The sequence below is a fragment of the Bufo bufo genome, chromosome 10 (genome assembly GCF_905171765.1).
Source record: "Bufo bufo chromosome 10, aBufBuf1.1, whole genome shotgun sequence".
NCBI classification, from domain to species: domain Eukaryota; kingdom Metazoa; phylum Chordata; class Amphibia; order Anura; family Bufonidae; genus Bufo; species Bufo bufo.
The window spans coordinates 97333093-97359866 of NC_053398.1; the positions used below are offsets into that span (position 1 = coordinate 97333093).

General features: G+C 44.1%; 1 protein-coding gene across 3 annotated transcripts in view; it reads left to right on the forward strand.

The window, feature by feature from the left end:
- LOC120980140 (transmembrane protein 272-like) overlaps positions 1-26774 on the forward strand; it is a 170120-nt gene that overhangs the window by 93503 nt on the left and 49843 nt on the right. The gene's annotated exons all lie outside the window — the stretch shown is intronic.

Below are 26774 nucleotides of genomic sequence, written 5' to 3' on the forward strand. Positions count from 1 at the left end.
GTCCTTCTTTGCCATGAAAATTAACTTAATCCCAAAAAAAACTTTCCACTGCATTTCATTGCTGTCATTAAAGGACCTGCTGAGATCATTTTAGTAATCGTCTTGTTAACTCAGGTGAGAATGTTGACGAGCACAAGGCTGGAGATCATTATGTCAGGCTGATTGGGTTAAAATGGCAGACTTGACATGTTAAAAGGAGGGTGATGCTTGAAATCATTGTTTTTCCATTGTTAACTTTTGGAAGATGGCCTGGTGTCAAGAAGGGCAGCAAAGAAGCCACTTCTCTCCAATAAAAACATCAGGGACAGATTGATCTTCTGCAGAAAGTATGGTGAATGGACTGCTCAGGTCTGGGGCAAAGTCATATTCTCCGATGAAGCCTCTTTCCGATTGTTCGGGGCATCTGGAAAAATGCTTGTCCGGAGAAGAAAAGGTTAGCGCTACCATCAGTCCTGTGTCATGCCAACAGTAAAGCATCCTGAGACCATTCATGTGTGGGGTTGCTTCTCACTCACAATTTTGCCCAAAAACACAGCCATGAATAAAGAATGGTACCAAAACACCCTCCAACAGCAACTTCTTCCAACAATCCAACAACAGTTTGGTGAAGAACAATGCATTTTCCAGCACGATGGAGCACCGTGCCATAAGGCAAAAGTGATAACTAAGTGGCTCGGGGACCAAAACGTTGACATTTTGGGTCCATGGCCTGGAAACTCCCCAGATCTTAATCCCATTGAGAACTTGTGGTCAATTCTCAAGAGGCGGGTGGACAAACAAAAACCCACTAATTCTGACAAACTCCAAGAAGTGATTATGAAAGAATGGGTTGCTATCAGTCAGGAATTGGCCCAGAAGTTGATTGAGAGCATGCCCAGTCGAATTGCAAAGGTCCTGAAAAAGAAGGGCCAACACTGCAAATACTGACTCTTTGCATAAATGTCATGTAATTGTCGATAAAAGCCTTTGAAACATATGAAGTGCATGTGATTATATTTCACTACATCACAGAAACAACTGAAACAAAGATCTAAAAGCAGTTTAGCAGCAAACTTTGTGAAAACTAATATTTGTGTCATTCTCAAAACTTTTGGCCACGACTGTACACTTAGATTTCAACAGGACAGTGTCCCAAAACACACCTTCAGGCACCATATAATTCAATTGCATATGCATCCAATGAGCTCTGTCTAGTGACAGCTGTAGGCAGCATTTTACTATTTGCCATGTGTAAAGGAAACAGGACTTCAAGCCCTGTATCAGAAAAACAGAGCTCTGACAACCTATTTAGACCTTTAACTATAAATAAATTATAGGCACAATCCTGCCATAGATCACATCTATTATCCCCTTCATCATTCCAAACTACTAGGGCCCCCGAGGTGTGTTAAATATTATCTTATCTAATCTCTTATACAGTCAGATCCATAAATATTGGGACATTGACACAATTCTAACATTTTTGGCTCTATACACCACCACAATGGATTTGAAATGAAACAAACAAGATGTGCTTTAACTCCAGACTGTCAGCTTTAATTTGAGGGTATTTACATCCAAATCAGGTGAACGGTGTAGGAATTACAACAGTTTGCATATGTGCCTCCCACTTGTTAAGGAACCAAAAGTAATGGGACAAAATAATAATCATAAATCAAACTTTCACTTTTTAATACTTGGTTGCAAATCCTTTGCAATCAATTACAGCCTGAAGTCTGGAACGCATAGACATCACCAGACGCTGGGTTTCATCCCTGGTGATGCTCTGCCAGGCCTCTACTGCAACTGTCTTCAGTTCCTGTTTGTTCTTGGGGCATTTTCCCTTCAGTTTTGTCTTCAGCAAGTGAAATGCATGCTGAATCGGATTTAGGTCAGGTGATTGACTTGGCCATTGCATAACATTCCACTTCTTTCCCTTAAAAAACTCTTTGGTTGCTTTTGCAGTATGCTTTGGGACATTGTCCATCTGCACTGTGAAACGCCGTCCAATGAATTCTGAAGCATTTAGCTGAATATGAGCAGATTATATTGCCCAAAACACTTCAGAATTCATCCTGCTGCTTTTGTCAGCAGTCACATCATCAATAAATACAAGAGAACCAGTTCCATTGTCAGCCATACATCCCCACGCCATGACACTACCACCACCATGCTTCACTGATGAGGTGGTATGCTTAGGATCATGAGAAGTTCCTTTCCTTCTCCATACTCTTCTCTTCCCATCACTCTGGTACAAGTTGATCTTGGTCTCATCTGTCCATAGGATGTTGTTCCAGAACTGTGAAGGCTTTTTGGCAAACTCTAATCTGGCCTTTCTGTTTTTGAGACTCACCAATGGTTTACATCTTGTGGTGAACCCTCTGTATTCACTCTGGTGAAGTCTTCTCTTGATTGTTGACTTTGACACACATACACCTACCTCCTGGAGAGTGTTCTTGATCTAGCCAACTGTTGTGAAGGGTGTTTTCTTCACCAGGGAAAGAATTCTTCGGTCATCCACCACGGTTGTTTTCCGTGGTCTACCGGGTCTTTTGGAGCTCACCGGTGCGTTCCTTCTTTTTAAGAATGTTCCAAACAGTTGTTTTGGCCACGCCTAATGTTTTTGCTATCTCTCTGATGGGTTTGTTTTGTTTTTTTCAGCCTAATGATGGCTTGCTTCACTGATAGTGACAGCTCTTTGGATCTCATCTTGAGAGTTGACAGCAACAGATTCCAAATGCAAATAGCACACTTGAAATGAACTCTGGACCTTTTATCTGCTCATTGTAATTGGGATAATGAGGGAATAACGCACACCTGGCCATGGAACAGCTGAGAAGCCAATTGTCCCATTATTTTTGGTTCCTTAAGTGGGAGGCACATATGCAAACTGTTGTAATTCCTACACCATTCACCTGATTTGGATGTAACTACCCTCAAATTAAAGCTGACAGTCTGCAGTTAAAGCACATCTTGTTCGCTTCATTTTAAATCCATTGTGGTTGTGTATAGAGCCAAAAATGTTAGAATTGTGTCGATGTCCCAATATTTATGGACCTGACTGTATATATAAAAATGAGTTTCTGTCTGTCTGTCTGTTCTTTATGCGCAACCAAACGACTGGACCGATCTTCACCAAATTTTGCACACAGGTACATCAGGTGTCCGGGAAGGTTTTAAACCGCGTCTCAGCTCTCTAGGATGTAGCGTTCCTGAGATATTCCCAAAAAATTACCCACATTAGCCACTGTGGAGGTCACTGTTTTTAAAGGGGCGAGCACAGTGGAGGTCACTGTTATTAAAGGGGCGGGCACTGTGAAGATCACTGTTATATCTTATAAATATTATATTGTATCTGTGTGTATTGTGTATTTAACCAAGCTCCACTCTACTAAACCAAATGTATTGAATTAATAATGGGAGATGTAGCAAGGAAAATAATGGAACCAGAATTTAACAGCTAAAATTTTAGGCCTAGCATATTTTGGATATCGCAGAGGGATTAGAAGATAAAAATATGGCTGCTTTATTTACTGCAATGTTACTGGTGGTGTGCAAGGTCAAAGTTAGGTTTTTTGGGCCTCTGGATGAGGCCTCAAATTGGTTGAGATTTTTAATGAGACTGGGATACTTTAAAACTTTGATGTGTTTTCTAGGAATAGTCCTTTGGAGAGGCGAGTGTTCTGTCTAGGAGAAGGAGATCTAGAGATAGATAGGGGGATAATACCCAGCCTGGATTTTTTTATATATAAATAATTGTCTACTTGGGTGTTGACAGTGAACGTAAGGGGCATTTTATGTAATAACTCCATCTTCCTGCTATTGCGTGTCTTTTAGAGCCGCATTTTACTTAGGAAAGATTTAATGTGTTAGGAAGAGTTGGGTTGGCAAAGAGTTCCATTCATACCGCTCTTCGTATTCTCGTGGAGTAAGTGTGCGTATACATAAGGTGAATCATGGTTGATATAACAAAATTATAGACAAAGAAGGAAGATACATATTAATGTGTGGTTCAGTAGAAGGACTTACCTCCATATTGGCCTTTGTACACATTCCACTGCTCTAATCTACCTTTGTGTTAAATGATCTGGTCTGATTTGTTATGCAGTGGAATAACTTCCCAGTGTTAACAAACAGGGAATTAACTAATGAATGACCAGAAAAATCTACCGAACCCCCTAGGTATCAAGGTATTAAAAACTACGGAATCTATGGACTATCTGGGTATAAAGCTAAGCACAAGTATATTGGACTTTGTGAGATTGAATGTCACCCATCTGATGACCAGATGTAAAAGTAAAATTGGCATCTGGCAGAAGCTATCTATGGGACAAGCGGACAGAATTGCATTAATAAAAATGAATTTTCTCCCCCAGATTCTGTACATTTTGGCGTCATGTCCAGTTTGGATAGAGGATCATTTCTTCAACCATTTGGAACGACTGTTGAATGACTTAATCTGGGGAAGAAAAAGGGTAAAACTTAAGGAAAAATATCTCTGGTTAGCAGAAGAGGATGGAGGACTATCGGTTCCTTTTTTTCAGGGATACTATTTGGCCGCTCAAGTTTAGTGGATAAAGTCAGGGGGAAATAATATAAAATAATTTTTGGAACGGGGCTTTAATGGCCCAAAATATGGAATATTTAGTATATTGGAGATGGGATTTATTAAAAACAAAGGTAAAAAAATGCCCAATTTGTCGAATAGTGGATTTGTCTTGGGGAAAGATAAAAAAAAAAATTGGGAATCTCTAACACTTCAAATTTTTCGATAAAATGTGGAGGGGCACTCGCTAGATGGGAATATGGTAATAAAACAATTGCATAAAATAATTTATTAATACTCTATATAGTAGTACATAAAACCTGCAATATTGCAACTTCAATCAAATACTAAAATGATATATCGTATTGTGGTGTAGCTAAAATGGAATAAAAATCTTGCAGACCCCCGTAGATCTCACAGGTCCCATCTAGCGAGTGCTCCTCCACATTTTATCTATTATTGCTTTCTTTGGGACAGGCGAGTCCAGTGAGGTGTGCACCCATTTTCATTGTGCCCATTAGGTGAGCCACTGAACCCATTTTCTACTTCTAATTTTTCACCTTTGTGGGGTAACAGCACCATTGTAGAATTCCAATCAATCACGGATTATAAATATTGGGTAAATCACAGCATCATTTATGCTTCACAATTAGTTAAAAATGGGATAATAAGAACACTAAAAGAACTATGCCCTGGAATTAGCATAGACTTAATGAGTCAATATCGGTATTATCAATTAAAACACGCATTTAAAGCTACACAAAATAGAGATTATTTTATCACAATAAACCACAAATTTATAGATTTTTGCAATAAACACACAACAAAGGTGACTATTTCTCAGGTGTACAGGATAATAAGGAAGGGATTGGGGAGAATATTAAAGTTTAATAGTGAAGAAAAATAGTCAAAGGATATGGGATTAAACACAATTGAGTGGAGCAATATATACAGAAATATAAAAAAGACAACGATATCTAGTAATTTTAGGATTATTTATTTTAACATTATACACAGAATATATCTGACTCCAATATTATTAAGTAAGATCTACAAAGAACGAGAACCAAAATGCTGGAGGTGTAGTCAAGAGCCCGCTGACTATATCCATATGATATGGTCCTGTCCGAGTATGCAATCGTACTGGGGGGTCTTTAGTTCCCTAAATGCAGAGTCCCTATTATCCCTTCCATATAAGTGGCTGTCCTAGGGTGTCTTATATCATCAATTAGGGAAAAAGGAAAAAAAAGGATTTGGACAAGAGGTCTAATGGTGTCAAAAGTCATTATTGCAAGAGAATGGGGAGCTAAAACAGCACCCAGCATTAGGGAATGGAAAAACCTTCTGGTAAGGATTAAGAGATATGAGGAATATGCTGCAGGTATTTATGACTGCCTCTGCTGCTGGGTGAGCGGGCGGGGTGAGTGGGGGGGAGATATTGGAGTGACCATTGGCGATGATCACCGAGATAACCACCTTGGGGGGGGGGATAGGGGAGATAAGTCTGGATTGACAGCGGGAGAATGAGTCTAATGTAATACGGAAGAGAATGGGAAGATTTGCGAATGTCTTAATATTAATACAGACTATGTATTGGATTCTCATTCCATTATCTGTATAATGTGATATATAATGTATTATGTCTGCCATGCTGGCAGAACCTGTACTGATGCACTTAGACTCGGCACTGTCAAATTTCCTTTTTGTAATTTTGTGTTATAAAACTGAATAAATAAATTTAAATAAAAAATAAATAAAAAAACTAATAAATGAGGGCTTCCGTGAACCAAGAGGTTGGATCTAGGCCCTCAGGCTCTCAGGACCGCCGCTATCCCTTCAAACAGCTGAATAGCGGGGTGCTGGTAGTCGGACCCCCGCTGATCAGTCATTTATGACCTATCCTGAGGACAACCCCTTTAATGGAAGGAAATTATAATAACTTCAGTGACATTTATAGGGAAATTGGAAAATTTGGTGAACAGACAGAAACAATATGAGAAAATTGTATAACACTACAGACAAATTAAAGATCTGGTGTAGTATTTGAAGATTTATTATAGCTTTATATTCAACATAAGTATATGTCAGGATCAGAGACTCAGATTCAGAAGGGGAGCCTGCAGGGTCACACTGGACCTCCCTTTGTCAGCACTCCGTCATCTGAAACTAATCAATCTTAGCTGTCACCACTCGTCATATCAGGCTGACGAGACACCCTTGCATTAAATAACACCTAAGTACTCTCTACAGCTGCTAGCATTCACAGGGTTAATAAATCAATCTAGGTAACACTTCTTCTAAGGTCATGGAATCGTTAGAATACAAGAAGGCTCTTATTAAAGTGGTTTTAAAGAGAATCTGTCACTAGCATATTAACAATTTTTTTTTTTTTATGAATCCATGTGTAATAAAGTACCTTATATCCATATGTCTTGTTCTTTTTATTGTGAGTCTTGTCATTTCTTCAAAAAAACGCTTCTTATGATATGCAAATGAAGCTGTAAGGAGCCCAGAGGGGCGTTATTCTTTCTCCACGGTGCCCAGGAACGCCCCTCTGAAGTGCCGTGCCCGCCTAAATTTGAAAACTAATAACTCCTCCAAGTTCAGCTAAATCGCCTCTCAGAGGCGCGGCTAAGTGCTCCCCCCCTGCCCCCCCCCCCCCCAGCGCCGCGATCTGCGGCAAACACCCCCGATCCTCCTCTCGCCTGCAACCGAAATCCTGCGCAGGCGCAGTGTCGCTGGAAACAGCGAACACGTCACTGGGATCGGCGCATGCCCAGTGACGCTGTTAAAGCTGTTGCCCTCAGTAGTCTTATCATAGCGCAGGCCCAGGAAATCGCTGGCACTGCGCCTGCGCGGGATTTCGGTTGCAGGCAAGAGGAGGATCGGGGGTGTGCTTACCGCTGAGCACGGCGCTGGGGGGGGAAGCACTTAGCCTCGCCTCTGGGACGCGATTTAGCTGAACTTGGAGGAGTTATTAGTTTTCAAATTTAGGCGGGCACGGCACTTCAGAGGGGCATTCCTGGGCACCGTGGAGAAAGAATAACGCCCCTCTGGGCTCCTTACAGCTTCATTTGCATATCATAAGAAGCGTTTTTTTGAAGAAATGACAAGACTCACAATAAAAAGAACAAGACATATGGATATAAGGTACTTTATTACACATGGATTCATAAAAAAAAAAATTGATAATATGCTAGTGACAGATTCCCTTTAATATATAAATAAAAAGGACAATGCATACAAACAATGGGGTTATCATAGAAAACATAACATAAAATATACAAACATTTAAACACAGTACAAAATAACAGTTTGTAAAATAAAAGGGATAACAACAGAACTTCATACGTTACGCGACGGTTAAGTCCGGTTGCCTGGGGAAGCAGAAATATTGGCCAGTCTAGTGATCCCCAAAGAAATGACAGTTTGCTTTTCTCCATGCATGTGTTAAAAAGAGTCAGTATCTTCCCCCCATCTCCCCCCTACCTGTTATGTCAGAGGAGGCCATGACCTTTTATGACAGTTTTTACGACCACTTGCTGGAAGCCAAGTCTAACTGAAAATGTTTGTACTGAAATATCTTTACGGGTATTCACCTTAGCAATTTCATATTACCTCCATCCACTCTGTCCGAATGTCCTGCACACGTATGTACCAAACATGGTGGAGGTAATGGCAGGATAGATGGAGTTATCTAATTTCTCCCTGTTACTGAGCTGGGATTTATTTGACTTTGATACCGTAGATGCACATACATGGCCTGAGTTCTTAGGAGAAAGCACATGGCTCAAATATGATGTATATTGCAAGATAGGGGTTTCATGTGTGACCTCGGCTGGAAAGGACACTAGTCTTATCCTGACCCCTCTAACGGTTCTGGTCTGTATAACGCTGGCATCTGACATCTTCACACTTTATGATGGGGCTCTGGTTTCTATGAAGTTGTTGCATCTTACTGATTTTTATTGCTACAATCTCTGGGCCTGGATGGACATGGAAGAGGTGATGACCCCCTACAGGAATGTAAAGGTAGGGGTTGCCTACTCCTAACAATAATTTTAATATCTGGATCCCTCTATCAGCACACCTCCCCCTTTTAGATATGGCATGGGATGATTGATACATTGATCAATATCCCAAGCCAGTCTCTACCTTTTCTTCCTGGCGGCATAGCCATCGGCATTGCAGTGATTGCTCCCTTTCTTGTGTTGAATCGTGAATTCATATTGCTGTAACGTCAAACTCCATCTTAGCAACTTCCCATTATCACCGGCCACCCTGTGTAACCAACTGAGGGGGCTGTGATCAGTCACCACTGTGAATCTGCGCCCATATAGGTAAGGCTGGAGTTTCTGCAAGGCCTACACGATGCAAGGCCTTCTCTACCGTGGCATATCCCACCTCCCTTGGTAGTAACTTCCTGCTTAAGTAGATTATGGGATGTTCCTCCCTCTCTAGATTTACCTGGCTTAGCACTGCCCCTAAGCAATACTCGCTGGCGTCGGTCTGTACCACAAATTGGCGGGTAAATTCCGGGATTGGCGAGCTTGCAAGGGCACTTTTTAGGGCTGCCAGAGACTGTACACAGTCTGGAGTCCAATTGACTATTTGTGGCAATTTATTTTTCGTGAGGTCCATTAGTGGTTCGGCAAGGGTGCTATAGTTAGGAATGAAGTTTCTATAGTACCCTGCAGTCCCTAAAAAGGACATCACTTGCTTTTTGGTTTTGGGAAAGGCCCAGGCAACAATGGCGTCTACCTTCCCTTGTTCGGGTCTCAGAGTCCCTCCATCCACTCGGTGTCCGAGTTACTGTACCTCTGTCATGGCTATCTGACACTTCACAGGCTTGATTGTCAGACCTGCGGTTTGGATTCACCGAAGCACCTGTAACAGGTGGGTCAGGTGATCCTCCCAGGTGTGACTGAACACAGCGATGTCACCCAGGTAAGCTATGGCAAACCCTTCAAACTCCTCGAGCAGCTGGTTAACCAAGCGCTGGAAAGTCGCAGGTGCATTTTTCATGCCAAAGGGCATGACTACGTATTCGTAGAACCCAAAAGGAGTTATAAGGGGGGGACCTCTCCTGGGCTTCTTTGGACATGGGGATTTGCCAATATCCCCTACTCAAGTCCATAATTGTGATGTACTTGGCACTGGCGAGCTGATTCAGTAACTCATCTATGCGGTGCATCGGTTAAGCATCAAAACACAGTGATGGCATTCAATTTTCTGTAGTCCCCACAAAAACAGGTCGTCCGATCTTTTTTTGGGGATGAGAACTACAGGTGAAGCCCACGCACTGTGGATCACGCCCAGGCCAAACATCTTCTCTTTCCTATCATCCTTCAGGCAGCACAACACAAAGGGTTAATGTCTTTCTCCTCCCGTCTAGGACAGAAGCTAAATCATTAGCAAATCAGACTAATTAACCCCCCTTATAAAGGAGTGCACACGCACTAGGAAGATGTGTTTTTTTCTTCTGTCTAGGACAATGAAGCTCACACATAGAAAGGATTCTGCTGCTGTGAAGGCCAGTATGGCTACTAAGCCTGATATTATATAGCTGTGAGTTGATTCCAGAGTATCGTATGCAGTGGCGTCGCCAGGGTGGGCCAGAGGGGGCCACGGCCCCCCCTACATCACACTGTTCCCCCCCATGTGCCCCCCCAACTAAAATGCCCCGCCTAAGTGAGCCACCGCAGTCGGGCACAGGGAAATGAGCGCTTCCATTGCGCTCATCTCCATAGTCATCTGCCTGTGCTGCGGCGGGGAAGGGGAGGGAGAGGCATGTCCCTTCCCCTTCCTCTGATAGGCTGCAGGCACTAGGCCGGCAGCCTATCAGAGGCCGACGAAGGCGGCGCGATGTTGTCATCGCGCCGCCTGAGCCATACAGCACGGGACACAGGCCGGAAGAGGCCTGCATCGCTGACATGGAGGTAAGTATAAGTGTTTTTGTTTTTTTTAACAATAGTTTTACAGGCACATTAGGGGGGCTCTTGTTACTGGCACATTGGGGGGGGCTTATTACTGGCACATGGGGGGGTTTATTACTGGCACATGATGGGGGGCTTATTACTGGCACGTGATGGGCGGCTTATTACTGGCATGTGATGGGGGACTTATTACTGGCACGTGATGGGGGGCTTATTACTGGCACGTGATGGGGGGCTTATTACTGGCACGTGATGGGGGGCTTATTACTGGCACCTGATGGGGGGCTTATTACTGGCACATTGGGGGGGCTTATTACTGGCACGTGATGGGGCTTATTACTGGCACATGATGGGGGGCTTATTACTGGCATGTGATGGGGGGCTTATTACTGGCACGTGATGGGGGACTTATTACTGGCACGTGATGGAGGGCTTATTACTGGCACGTGATGGGGGGCTTATTACTGGCACGTGATGGGGGGCTTATTACTGGCACATGATGGGGGCTTATTACTGGCACGTGATGGGGGGCTTATTACTGGCACGTGATGGGGGATTATTACTGGCACATGATGGGGGGGCTTATTACTGGCACATGATGGGGGGCTCTTGTTACTGGAACATTGGGGGGCTCTTGTTACTGGCACGTGATGGGGGGGCTCTTGTTACTGGCACGTGATGGGGTTCACTTATTACTGGCACGTTATTGGGGGCACTTATTACTGGCACGTTATTGAGGGCACTTATTACTGGCAGGTTATTGAGGGCACTTATTACTGGCACATTATTGGTGGGCACCATAGGGGCATCTACTGAGGCCACAAAGAAGGGGTATTTTATATGGGGGGCTCTGTACAGTAGCATTTTATACTGGGACACATTATGGTGGGTACTATGGGGAAGGGGGGAGAGGAGTACTAAGGAGTCATCTACGGGGGGCACTAAGAAGGGGTATTTTATACTTGCAAATTATGGGGGACACTGAGGGCATCTACTGGGGCACGATATATGGGGAATTTTATACTGGTACATTATGGGGGGCACTAGGAGGAAGGGGGGAGAGGAGCACTATGGGGGCATTTACTGGGGGCGCTATATAGGGGTATTTTATACTGGCACATTATGGGGGACATTAGCTCAACTGGGGGCATTACAAGGGGGTATTTTTTGCATTGTCACATTATAAGGCCGAATGCACACGGCCGTGTTCCGTGGCCGAGAGCGGTCCGTGGTATGCCGGGCTGGATTCCTGTTCAGAGCAGGAGACACGGCGTCATAGCAACCAATGACGCCGTGCGCTCCTGCTCTGAACAGGAATCCAGCCCGGCTTACCACTGACCGCTCTCGGCCTCGGAACACGGCAGTGTGCATTCGGCCTAAGGAGAATTATTTCTACTGGGGGGCATTATGGTGGGCTTTATTACTTCCCCATGGTATGACCCCCTAGTAGCAGCACCAGCCTCTCCCTGCTCTGCTATCCCTCTGCCCCTTCTCCAAATCCTTATCATGAAATCTTTCTCATTAGGATAAAACACAACATCAGCTCCACCGAGCCCCCCAGCCAAGTGTTGAAGTGGCGTCCGAGATCACCAAGGGCCAAGCCAAGTAACTGTAAGTTTTCATGTGAAATATGTTTATGTTATACACATATAGCCTACACTGTGCCCCACAATATACAGTATACCTCTACACTGTGCCACACAATGTACAGTATACCTCTACACTGTGCCACACAATATACAGTATACCACTACACTGTGCCACACAATATACAGTATACCTCTACACTGTGCCACACAATATACAGTATACCTCTACACTGTGCCACACAATGTACAGTATACCTCTACTCTGTGCCCCACAATGTACAGTATACCTCTACACTGTGCCACACAATGTACAGTATACCTCTACACTGTGCCACACAATGTACAGTATACCTCTACACTGTGCCACACAATGTACAGTATACCTCTACACTGTGCTACACAATATACAGTATACCTCTACACTGTGCCCCACAATATACAGTATACCGCTATACTGTGCCCCACAATATACAGTATACCGCTACACTGTGCCCCACAATATACAGTATACCGCTACACTGTGCCACACAATGTACAGTATACCTCTACACTGTGCAACACAATATACAGTATACCTCTACACTGTGCCACACAATATACAGTATACCTCTACACTGTGTAGTCTGTTCTATAAGCACCCTTGTTCTGTGGCGGCAGACAGAAAATAATCTGGAAGTGCCCCTCCCGAGACCAGGCTCTGGATCCGCCACCCTTTTGGATGGCTCACAGGAGTGTACATTTCTTCTAAACTGTAATCCGTAACCTCTGACCTGCAGAAATCAGCGCTCGCTCGGTAACAACTAACAGGCAGTGCATGTAGGCTGTAGCCTGGCCCTGTTACCGAAGCTAGCCGAGTGGTGTAAGGTTAAGGTACTAGTAGAGATGAGCAGCCGCTGAATCCTGATTTAAAGTTTAAGTTACTGCAGGATATGGATTACAGTTTAGAAATGTCAAATGTACACTCCTGTGAGAGGCGGGGACGGGGATCTGTGAATGACACTGTTATAGGGAGGGGAATCTGTGGATGACACTGTTATAGGGAGGGGGATCTGTGGATGACACTGTTATAGGGAGGGGGATCTGTGGATGACACTGTTATAGGGAGGGGGATCTGTGGATGACACTGTTATAGGGAGAGAGATCTGTGGATGACACTGTTATAGGGAGGGGGATCTGTGAATGACACTGTTATAGGGAGGGGGATCTGTGGATGACACTGTTATAGGGAGGGGGATCTGTGGATGACACTGTTATAGTGAGGGGGATCTGTGGATTACACTGTTATAGGGAGGGGAATCTGTGGATGACACTGTTATAGGGAGGGGGATCTGTGGATGACACTGTTATGGAGGGGGAAATGGGGATGACACTGTCATGGGGTGGATCTGTGGATGACACATATAGCATAAGATGCTATATACGGTATGTGTCATCCACAGATCCCCCCATAGCAGTGTCACCCACAGATCCCCCTCCCTATAAAAGTGTCATCCACAGGCAACTAGGACATGTTGAAATCTGAGTGATTGTTGTTTTTTTTAAAAACCACAGACAGCAGGACTTTTCTTCCCTTTTGCGGTTTTAGGTATTGGGTAAAGTATCGCAGTATTTCTAAGCGTACTTGTGTAAATGTATCGTTGTTATAGCTGCCCCCCCTACTTTTGTCCTGGCCGCCAGTGTGCCCCCCCAAAATTTAAAAGCTAGAGACACCACTGATCATATGAGGTGCTGGAAGTGGTTTCCAGAGTTATATGCATGTTATAGAGCTGGAGGTGTGCTCCAGAATTAACTGCATGACATTACTGATCTGGAACTGGTTATCAGAGTGTATCTTCCGCATCGGGTGTTCCATGGGATGATTGAGCTAAGATTTATCCTGGAGTGGTCCTGGTGAGTTTATCATATGCAGCGGGTGTTTAGTGCAAACTATCAATGTATGTTTCAGGGTGTGTCCCTGTGAGAAGTGCTGGTTTATCTTTTACAAGCACTGTTATTACTTTCAGGTCTGCAAGCAGTGTGTCGATCTCAGGAGCCATTTTGGAGTAGAAGTATATAGGTGCAGCTGAGCTAAACTTGATGGGTAACATGTTAAAGGGAATCTGTCATCAGGTTTTAGCATATTAAGCTGTTACCATAGCAATGTTCAATAAACTACCTTCTTTCCAGCAAGTGTCTTCTTTCTTTTTTTCATGTTGTCATTTAGATAAAAAAAGCAATTTTTCTGTTATGCTAATGAACCTTCAAGGTGCCTGCGCCTGTCCGATCCTGCGGCTCCTGAGGCAACAGCGCTGTGATTACGTCACTGGGCTCGGCGCATGCCCAGTGACACTATTGAGGCTGTTGCCCTCAGGAGCCGTAGGATCAGACAGGCGCAGGCAGTCGGCGATACTGTGGCTGCGCGAGATTTCATGCGCAAGAAAGGATGAAGCAAGGTTCATATGTTGAATAAATTATATGACGTAGCGGAGGGGGCGGCGCCGTTCAGCTCGGCTGTGGGAGGAAATTTATTTATGAGGAGGCGTGCTGGGCTTGAAATTAAGGCAGGCTGGGCACTGCAGGGGGCATTACTGGGCTCTAGAGGAGAGGAATAACGCCCCTCTGGGCACCTTGAAGGTTCATTAGCATAACCCCAAAATCTCTTTTTGTATCTAAATGACAACATGAAAAAAAGAAAGAAGACCCTTGCTGGAAAGAAGGTAGTTTATTGAACATTGCAATGATAACAGCTTAATATGCTAAAACCTGATGACAGATTCCCTTTAAAGGGATTCTGTCATGAGATTTGAGCCCTATAAGCTAAACATATGGCCAGGTCCGTACTAATAACATGAATCCTAAACTGCCCTTATTAAACCTGCTTGTGGCTCTATTAGCCCAAAAAAACAGTTTTTTTTAAGCTGTCACTCACCTACCTAAGGTGCCCAAGGGGTTTTACGTTAACCCAGGGTGCCCTCCCGCACCCCTCGCCGTCTGGTGCCCAGCGCCGCCTTCCTCACCTCAGCCCCGCCTCCGCAATCCTCCCGTCCCTCTGCTAGATCCGGCGCCTGCGCACTAGGCTCAGCCTGATGCACCGCGGACTCCTGGCAGCGGCTTCGTTGAGCGAAGTGCGCATGCGCCGCCTGGGCTAATAGAGCCACAAGCAGGTTTAATAAGGGCAGTTTAGGATTCATGTTATTAGTACGGACCTGGCCATATGTTTAGCTTATAGGGCTCAAATCTCATGACAGAATCCCTTTAAGGCTACTGTCACACTTACGGCTTCCGGATCAGGCAATCTGTATGCAAACGGACAGCATTTGTAGACGGATCCGGATCCGTCTCACAAATGCATTGCACGGACGGATCCATCTCTCCGTTTGTCATCCGGACAAACGGATCCGTTTAAATTTTTTTTTCTTCACATTTTTACCGTTCTGCATATGCGCAGACCGGAAGGATGGATCCGGCACTAATACATTTCAATGTAAATTAATGCCAGATCCGGCATTCTGGCAACTAATTAGGAATTTTGGACGGAGATAATACCGCTGCATGCAGCGGTATTTCCTCCGTCCAAAACGCTGTTCAGTGACTGAACTGATGGCATCTTGAATGGATTTCTCTCAATTCAGAATGCATGGGGATAAAACTGATCAGTTCTTTTCCAGTATTGAGCCCCTATGACGGAACTCAGTGCCGGAAAAGAAAAACGCTAATGTGAAAGTACCCTAAGTTCTATGTGTTCAGGCTCTCCAAGCACTAGAAAGTAGAAATTTGGAACAGGGAAACCTCAAATTTAGGAACACCTAGCTTCCAGACACCTGCAAATTGATTCTTGTACCCAGGTTACTCTCTCAGGTTAAAGAAATTGCCCGCCAGGACAAAATAGTCAACCCTTCACAAAGCCTCATAAGGTTGTTGTTTCAGGACTTCACAGGAAAATCTTGACCTCTTTCCCAGGAAATTTCTGGGGTCTTTTCAAGAGTGCCAAAGCTGCAGGTAAGATGGAGGCTAGATCTGATGTGTCTAAACAAATACCTTCTCAAAAGGAATTCATTGGCCTTTGGTTTATTATCATCGGCTCGTGTTTTTACTAAGTTAGTTGTGGCACTAACTCAGCCCTTAACTTCCAGTTAGACTCCAGAAACTGATTGTTTAAGGTATCACAGGAGCAGATCGAGAAATCAAGGTGGATGTGAGATCCAAGACCCATCACCAAGTGCCAGTGGAGTAACTAGAAATAACTGGGCCCCACAGCAAATATTTGAACAGGGCTCCCCCCAGCAACTTCTGTGCAAGCTCCCCCCCCCCTCCCGTGCAACCGCCACTCCTGTCGCTTGTCAAGATCGCAAGGAGATCAGACCAGGCAGCCGCTCTGTCTACAAATATATACTTTCCTGACCTCTTCGATAGAAGCCATAACATGGACATTAGTGTACATTCCAAACTAGCATTGTTTCAGGAAGAAACCAAAGTTTATCAAGTCTGGTTCGTCTTTTGGTGATCAAGCCAGAAACTAGGGAATTCCTGTCTTGTTGGCTTCGTCGAAGAAATACTGAACAAGTTAGATTTTCTGGCCATTCCAATAATTCTGGTCAGGAAGTACACTTCCACATTCTTTAAGTTTAGGGGAGATTGTCTCCTCAAGAGATGTATCTGTGATCCAATATCAGAGACCTGGGAGCAATATATCTAGCTCTTCATTTAGGACAGGCTCAAGAATGTGGTGGAGCAAACAGATAATATCTCCACCATGTGCTATATCAACAATTGGCGCAGGACTCGCTCTGATCCATAGAACAGTCAATGCAGTCAAATTAACTGTTAACTGCAGTTACTCAACTTGGGCAGTGGAATGTCCAACCGTAGACAGCCATCCACATTCAAGGTATTCTGAATGTTCAGGCGGATCTGTTAAGTAGGTCACAGTTGAACTCTCAGCGACTGTATTTTTCCGTACGCCTCCCCAACGGCACTAAGCAGGAAGATACCCCGCCTCCCAGGGACAGGAAACAACATAGAGAACAAAGTTTAAAAGCCTCCTCCCCTTTACCTTCTCCAGTTGTTTCCTGTCCCTCAGGGATGAAGTAGAGAACTAGCGGGTGTTCCCACTATCTTCTTCGCCCAGCCTTGGGTAAGTATTCCCTGGTATTCAGGAGGGCTGTGGCAGAGCAGCGGAGTCTGGGGACGAGATGTGGTTCCCGCCGCTCGCTTCGGCGTAAGTCCTCCTTTCAGGGCAGCCCTGGGCAGCAACGGCTCATATTGGAGCCTACAGAGGGGATGGACAACGCAAGACTCTTGGGCCCGAATTCTCGCGAGATCGGGGTCACATGGTTACGGCAGATACTGCAAGACTCCCTGGCCGTTCCATGTGACCCGGAAGTAATTTAAAACAGCAATATGGAGATCCGGACGCTGTTCAGAGCAACTTGGCGTCCCGAATTAGACACCAACGATGTCGCTCCCCGTGGAAAAGCCATCCGATACCCCTAAGGCCCTCAGACCTCTCTCTTGGGAGAGAATTACATTTCTTTTTTCTCACTTGTGCCCTTATCGGATTCACTGGTGGAGGTTCCCCACTCATCTCCTACTCCTTAGTTAGGAGTTGTCCTTTTGTATACATTCAGAGCAGAGAGGCTGGAAGGAGTGGGAAAACTGCGCAGAAAAAGAAATGTGCTATTTGTAAAAAGCAGTTTGCAGGTCACAGTAAGAGACCTATCTGCCAGAAATGCACAGACAAGATCATGTCTGAAGAGACCCCTTCCTTGGTGGATAATCTGAGAACCATCATCAGAGAAGAAGTCAGCTCGGCCGTTGAGGCTAAAATAGCCACCCTACCCCAGAAACCCTCCACTTCTAGAGCTAATTTAGAACCCCAGATGGATTAGGACCTGGAGGTAGCAGAAGACATAGATTCTTCGGACTCAGCCTCTTCCTCTGAGGATGAAGCAGGCAGACCCCTGTGTTCATTAGAAGAAACAGACTCTCTGCTAAAGGCAATTAGATCCACCTTAAATATTGAGGAATCAAGAGGGATCCAGTCAGTTCAGGATCAGATATTCAAGGGTCTAGGGCAGTGATGGCTAACCTTGGCACTCCAGCTGTGGTAAAACTACAACTCCCAAGATGCCCCCCTTGCTTGGCTGCTCTCAGAACTCTAAAGAAATAAATGGAGCATGCTGGGAGTTGTAGTTTCACCACAGCTGGAGTGCCAAGGTTAGCCATCACTGGTCTAGGGGATAGTCAGAAAAGAGTCCATGACAACATAAAAAAACTTATTTCGGATGAATGGAAAGATCCTGAAAAAGGGCGGGTACATCTAAAGTGTTTAAAAGAAAATATCCCTTTAACAAAGATGACTCAGCCCACTGGGATAAAATTCCCAAAGTAGATGCACCTATAGCCATTTGAAGATGTAGGGCTCTTAAAAGACGCCATGGATAAAAAGTGCGAATCTGTGCTAAAAAGGTCCTGGGAGTCTAATACGGCTATGTTAAGACCCAACATTGCAGCTACTTACACTGCTAGGTCTTTATCCTTATGGTTGTCGCAGCTGGTGGAACATTTGGTTTCAGGCACCCCTAGAGAAGACATTTTATCTTCTCTGCCAATTTTGAAAAAAGCTTCTAATTTTTTAGCCGACACTTCTGCGGACCTGGTTAAATTATCAGCTAGATCTGCAGCTCTTTCAAATACGGCAAGGAGGTCTGTTTGGTTGAGATCCTGGACAGGGGATACTGCTTCCAAGAATAAACTTTGTGGTATCCCCTGCGAAGGAGACAGACTTTTTGGTTCAGTTCTGGATGATATTCTAGAAAAAGCTTCTGATAGGAAGAAAGAGTTCCCAACTGAGACCAAGTTCTTCCAGCAGCGACGGTCATTTCGAAACCAGAAGAGGGGGAGGCAAGATCAGAGGAAAAAAGATAGCTCAGGTTCATGACCGCCATCAAAAGGTAGAGGTAGAGGATTCCTCTGTAACCAAGACAAATCCTTTAAACAGTCAATTCTAGGAAGCCAGGGATCCCGTAGGCGGGAGACTAAAAAAGTTCCACACAGCATGGGAAGGGATCTCAAACTCCCCTTGGATTCTGGACATAATCTATCAAGGTTACAAACTAGAATTTTCTGCACCACCTCCAGAAAGGTAAATAAACAAGAAGCTAAAAATAGATCACCATCTTTCAGAATCTTAGATTCTCCTCTTGTTACAGAAAGAAGCAGTTATTCCAGTCCCAGTAGACCAGATAGGCACTGGCCTCTACTCCCCAATATTCCTGGTAAAAATGAATGGCTCCTACAGAGCTATTATCAACCTAAAACATCTCAACAGGTTCATCCAATACAGAAAATTCAAAATGGAGATGGTAAAATCAACAATAAATTTGTTAACACAGGATTGCTACATGGTAACACTCGACCTAGCGGACGCCTATTACCATGTACCAATTTATCAGAAACATCAGAAATATCTACGATTCACAGTATTCCTGAAAAATCAACTTGTACATCTACAGTTTCAGGTTTTACCCTTCGGCCTGGCGTCAGCTCCCAGGGTATTTCCGAAAATAGTAGCAGAGATATCCAGTTTCCTTCATCAGAAGGAGATAGTTTTTATCCCGTACCTGGACGATTTCCTCATTTCAGCATCCTCACAGATACTTCTGCAGGAACATTTTAGAACAGTTCTAAGTGTCCTCCAATCTCTGGGTTGGAAGTTAAATTTAGAGAAGTCAGATCTGACGCCCACCAGAGTAAAAGTATTTTTGGGCATCCAGATGGACTCCCATCAAATGATCTCCTCTCTTCCAGAATCAAAGAAGAAAGACCTCATTTCAAAGATCTCAGCTTTTCAGCAGCTCAAAAAAGTTTCCTTCAGGAGGATCATGAAGATTCTGGGCCTCATAACTTCAACAATCCCGGCAGTCAAGTGGGCTCAGTTCCACGGGAGACCCCTGCAGGAGTTTCTCCTGAGACATTGGAACAAGAGTCCACTGTCTTTGGACAAGTCTGAGACCCTCTCCCCGACAGTCAAACGCTTCCTATATTGGTGGCTGAACATGAAGAACCTGAACCAGGGGGTACCTTGGCGGACCATAAATCAGGTGGTCATAACTACAGATGCAAGCGGGTCAGGTTGGGGTGCCCACTGCAAGGAGCAACTAGTACAGGGAATATGGGACCCAGACCTTCTCCCTTTATCCTCAAACGCAAAAGAACTAATAGCAGTATTTTTGGCTCTACGGGCATTTTTACCAATTGTTCAATTCCAGAATGTCAAGATCCTCTCAGACAACAGCACCACTGTTGTATATCTAAACAAACAGGGGGGCACGAGAAGCAGGACTTTGTGCCAGATTGCATCCCGAATCTTTTCCTGGGCCGAGACGCACATAGAGTCAATCTCCTCAGTCCACCTAAGAGGAGAAGAAAACGTTCTAGCGGACTTCCTGAGTCAGAGGAGGTTTTCTCCAGGAGAGTGGAGCCTCAAGAGAGCAGTCTTTTTAAAAGTTTGCAACAAATGGGGGCATCCAACAATGGATCTCTTTGCTTCTCAGAGAAACAAGCAAACAGATCTTTTTTATTCCCTCTCATTTAGGGTCAACCCAACTAGAGTAGATGCCTTTTCAGGTCCTTGGCTGCCAGGTCTGCTATATGCCATCCCACCAATCCAGTTAATCCCAAAAGTCCTGACAAGGATTGCAGAAGAACACTCTCACGTAATCCTGATTGCCCCATATTGGCCAAAGAGGGCATGGTTCCCTCTGCTTCTGACGCTTTCCAGAAAGAGGTACTGGATTCTTCCTCAGACCCCGGACCTTCTACATCAAGGGCCAGCCTGGCACCCAACAATCAACCAGTTAAAACTCACTGCCTGGAATTTGAACGATCCATCCTAAAGTCAAAGGGATTTTCAGATGCTGTCATCAACACTCTTCTTTCCAGCAGAAAACCTGTCACGTCCAACATTTATCTTAGGACTTGGAAGACCTTTCTCTAATTTTCTAAGGATTCCTGGAATCCTACGTTACCACCTGATACTAAGGTAATTTTAGACTTCTTGCAAAAAAGTTTTGACAAAGGACTCTGAGTTAGCACCATCAAGGTCCAGATAGCCGCCCTTAGTGCTTTTATGGAGGTCAGGTTGGCCGGGTTGGATTTGATCAAGAGGTTCATCAAAGGGGGCAAGTAGACTGCATCCTGTTTATAGATCCACGATCCCTTCATGGGATCTTAACCTTGTCCTTTCTGTCCTAACGGATCATCCCTTTGAGCCTCTTGACAGAATCTCTCTCAGGCTCCTATCTCTAAAAACGGCCTTTCTTATAACAATAAACTCGGCCAGGAGAATCGGAGAGATTCAGGCCTTGTCCTGCAGGCCTACGTATCTCAATATTTTGGAAGACAGAATAGTGTTAAGACATGAGCCTTCTTTCTTACCAAAAGTGTTCTCAAAATTTCACTGTCAGCAGGAAATCTCGTTGCTTACATTCTGCGCCTAGGCAAAATCATCTAAGGAGTTCAAGTTTCATCATTTGGATGTGCGTAGATGCGTGCTGTCCTATCTAGATTCTACAAAAGAACTAAGGAAAACAGATACGCAGGTAAAAATAAAGGACAGGCAGCTTCAAAAGCTACCATCGCCCTTTGGATTAAGATGACTATCAGCATGGCATATAGAGAAAAAGGTCTCTCTCCACCAGCTAGATTAAAAGCCCATTCCACAAGAGCAGTATCAACCTCTTGGGCTGAAAATGCCTCAGCATCTTTATCTCAAATCTGCCAGGCAGCAACCTGGTCTAGTCCATCAACCTTTTTCAATCACTATAAGCTGGACATACAGTCTAACAGGGACTTGTCCTTCGGACGGAAAATTCTGTCTGCAGTAGTCCCTCCCTAGCCTGATTACTTTGTTAATGCCGTTGGGGAGGCGTACGGAAAAGATGAAGATTACTCTTACCGGTAATTGGATTTTCCGTATAGCCTCCACAACGGCACTGGGTTTGTCCCACCCTGATACTGTTTTGATTATGTTATGTGCTAATGAATGAAAAAAATAATAATTCTCCCAAAATAGAAAATCTTATTTTCTTCAGCATCATCCTAAGTTCTTAGGTATTTATTGGAGAAGGTAAAGGGGAGGAGGCTTTTAAACTTTGTTCTCTACGCTGTTTCCTGTCCCTGGGAGGCGAGGTATCCTTCTGCTTAGTGCTGTTGGGGAGGCGTACGGAAAAATACAGTCACTGAGAGTTCAACTGTGACCTACTTAACAGATCCGCCTGAACATTCAGAATACCTTGAATGTGGATGGCTGTCTACGGTTGGACATTCCACTGCCCAAGTTGAGTAGAGGCTATACGGAAAATCCAATTACCGGTAAGAGTAATCTTCATCTTTTAACAGATTGTGTGCAGATGGGGTACCCCATTTAGATGCAATGGGGAAAGGCTCCAATACAAAGCTCAAGAAGTTCTGCTCCCTGAATCCAGCAGATCCACCAGAAAGAATAGATGGTCCGTCTTTCAGTTGGGAAGGAATTTTTCATCAAAATTTTCCTCCATTTCCTCTCATATCCTGAGTGCTCAGTAAGATGATACAAGAGTCTCAACCATAGCCATAGTGCTCATCTTGCCAAGAGGGCATGATCCCTCACTGGCTACAACTTTCCAGAGGAAATTATTGGAGAAACAGTCCAACCAAATCTTCCTACAGCATCCACACCGGAGATGTTTCAGCTTACAGCCTGGAATCTGACAGTTCAGGACTGAAGAAGGGCTTGTAAGAGGCGGTGGTGGAAACTTTGCAGAATCTGATCTGTCTGAAGTCTTACATTTTTTTACAGAAAGGTTTCCAGTTTGGGTTCAAATCTAACACTGTAAGAGTGCGTTTCATGGCCGCCAGTGCTTGCATAGATGGAACCTTCGTGCATTCATGCATTTTTTTTTACGTTCTTTATTCAATTTAAGTTAATCGGTTAAGCCTCCTATTCCAGCCTAGGATCGGGCTGTTCTTCTCAAGACCCTGGTTAAATCTCACTGGTGGCTTTTGCATCAGCCAAGAAGGTGTCAGATTTTGCAAGCTCTATGATGTAAAGGGCCATATCTGAAAGTACATCAAGAAGACTTGATTTTAAGGTTGATGCCCTATATCCTACCAAAGCTTGCATCTGACATGAATGAAAGTTTAAGAAATTCATCTGTCAGAATCCTCAATCAGCTGAACAAGACAAGGTTCATCTACTGGTCATTGGAGAACCAAGGCCATTGAGGTCGGCTGACCAGCTATTTATAGAGAAGTATAAAAGCCAGCAAGCCTACACTGCTTGGATTAAGAACACTATTAAAGTCTGCTTCTAAATTTCAAGTACTCCAGTTACCAGGTGGAGTTACAGCACACTCAACTCACTTAGTCGCTTGGGCAGAGAAAAGAGGGGAAAAAAAAGAGAAAAAAATGGATTAATTATGCATTGCCGCTACATGGTCTTCTCCATGCATCTTTACAAAACAATATAAGTTGGATGTAGCTGGTGCTTGCGATTTAGCCTTTGACAGACAAGTGATTATTAAGGCTGTGATTTCGACCCCCTCCCCTTGTTTGATACTGCTTTCAGATCCCATTTTGTTGTGCTGCCTGAAGGACGATAAGGAAAGTCTAAATTTGCTTACCGAAATGTATCTTTCCTTGAGTCCAAAGGCAGCACAAATATCCCTCCCTGAAAAAGACATTGCTTGGAAAAAACACATCTACCTAGTGGGTGTGCACTCCTTTATAAGGGGGATTTACTAATGATTTATCTTCTCTCCTAGATGGGAGGGACAAGAAATTAACCCTTTGTGTTGTGCTGCTTTTGGACTCAAGGAAAGATACATTTTGGTAAGCAAATTTAGACTATCTCCCTCTTTGTGTCAGCTCGCACCTCTAAGGAGACTTGATAGGCTGATTGATGTACTGGGTGGTGATCTCTTGTGTTCACATGGTAGAAGGCGAGCTGGGTTTTCTCAGGTTTCCCTGTGAAGGTGGCTAAGAAAAGGTTAAATACCTGCTTGCAGCGTTCGGGTGTCCGCCTGGCCGTGCGGAGGCAAGCGGATCCGTCCAGACTTACAATGGAAGTCAATGGGGACGGATCCGTTTGAAGATGACACCATATGGCTCAATCTTCAAACGGATGCGTCCCCCATTGACTTTCAATGTAAAGTCTGGACGGATCCGTTCAGGCTACTTTCACACTTAGAAATTTTTTTAAACTATAATGCAGACGGATCCGTTCTGAACGGATCCAAACGTCTGCATTATAGGAGCGGATCCGTCTGAGCAGACATCAGACGGACCCGCTCTGAACAGTAGTGTGAAAGTAGCCTAAGTTTGCAAGCCCATCTGCCAGACACAAGGCCACCTCTTGTTGACTGGCAGATATGCATTGCAGCCACATCGCACGTGTACATGGGCATGTGTGTTTTCCAGGAAGTGCTGACCAACATTGTTTATGTTGCATTGTACATTTAGGGAATTCTTTGTCAGCCTGAAGGCTAATACATTACCGACACTGATCCCTTGTCATAATCTGCAAAGACAGAACACAGAATTGTGTTGCTGATATGCCTCATCTAGAAGCGGAGGAGTCTCTCAGTTTTGGGTATACATCAAATTGCTGGTTCTGAATCTAAATAAGAATGGATTGAAGAGTGAATAGGGTACAGACAGGTAACTGAGAAATTCAAATAAAATGCTTATAATGCTAGGCTCACATTTGCAGTGGAGGTTCAGGCAGGATCCTCTGTTGCAGATTCTGGCAAAAAAGGACGAAATGTTGCTGCATGTGCAGTACCCAGAATATGGTCACTGCAAAGGGTACATTGTTATGTTGCTAAGTAAAAAGCTCTAATTTACAGTATTTGTATACTTAACAGCACTGTATGGACAAGCAATGGTTAACATCTTGGCTCATCCTCTAGGGTTGCCAGGAGATGAACCTAGGTCTGCCCCTGGTTAGTCTTCAGTCTAGTTCTGCCCGAGGAACAGAGATTACCTAAATGTGCATGCTATTCAGAGCTAGATTCGAGCTTAGAGAACTTTCATCTCCAGCCAAGGAAGAAACTTCATCAAAAGTGCTCCAAAGAAGGAAAAGAAACCAGATGGTCCAGAATTTACAAGCTCATGCATTAGCGTCAGTCAGCAAGGTATTGTGTCACTTTATGGCAGAGAGCCCTTACTGCTAATGCACTCTTCCCCACTTGGAGACTGTTTGGAGACCGTACCCTATATCTGCACCTCTCAGTCCTCAGGAATTTGCAGGAGCATTTTATTAGGAACCTCAATAAAAGCCTGTGGTTCTGCTGAGAATCTTTGGAACTGTGCCTTGTTGCTCTTGGATATACTACTACTCCTATTCAGCATTTTAGTAAAGAGACTTATTTATTTACTCCAGTTGGCCTGAGGATAGGCAATCAATATTAAAAGCCTGGAAAACCCCTTCACCACCAAGCAGGAACCCCAAGACCAGAGTTTGCACTGAGGGAAGAAGGGGTGCATGCTCCAGTCACTACACTGTCCCAGGGAGAGGTAGAGGGAAAGGAAAGGGGGAAATTGCCACTGCTACTACTACCCTCGGGGCTAAAACTACCACTCTCATTCTCCGCTCCCCCCTCCCAGGCTGGCTGCACACGCAGCATCATTTTGGCTAGCAAAATGCTGGCATTCTTGCAGGAACCCAATGGACACCCCTATAATCAATGGGATCTGGTCAGGCACCAGCAGCGTCTGGCATATGCATAATAGGGCGGTTGCGGTATTGTGTTCCAGAGTTGGAATCTAAGAATAGATGTGCACATAGCCTTAAGACAGTTGAAGGACTTGGACAATGACAAAGTGGATTGATGTAAAACTCCTTGTCTTATATTGTGATATAAAGGATTTGATTTGTAATTTTGAGATTATATTGGCAGCTGACTCAGATTGTAAAGCTGACGTGTTAAACTTGCTAGGCTTGTGTCTTAGCCTCATTAATTATGTAACTATTTTACATAGGTGGAAAGGAATGATCAGTAATAAATTAACATAATAGCCATTTCTCTGTATTAAAATAAGGTAGGCACAATTGAACTGAGACAGCCTATGTATTATACTGAAAACATACAAAGAAATGACATTATACTGTTTAAACCCTGAAGAATAATGATAGGGATTTACCAATACTTGTGCACTATACAAGCAGTGTGCCTGTATCTCTCCCCGACACATCATGTGCCAAGATATCACCAGAGCACATGCCTTGTTCGTGAGGTCAGATCTGGTATTGTTTTTCTTGTTAGAAAAATTACAGAAAATGTTGGTATACTACAGTACCCAAGGGCCTTCATAAGTATGGTTTTTAATCATTTTCCTTACATTTACACCAGAAAACTACGTGCACATTTATTAAAAACAGCGTTTTAGACGCTGGTCTTATTATGGGCCCATCCCCGGCGGAGGATCCGCTGAAGTTATGAAGAGGTGCAGTTCTAAATTCAGTGCCAGTTCTAAATGTAAGGCAGCTTCCTAGCTGACTTTCATTTAGACCTTTTTCTACGCCTCAAACAGGCATAAAAAATAGTAAATGAGACAGGCCTACCGGTCCATCTCCTTCACCACCCACACTATGCCCACAATTTTAGACCTGTCGTGAGCAGGGCGCAATTAACCATCGAGCTGCCATCTGCACCTAAAATATGCCTAATTTATATTTCAGGATAATAATTGCCCCCCTACATT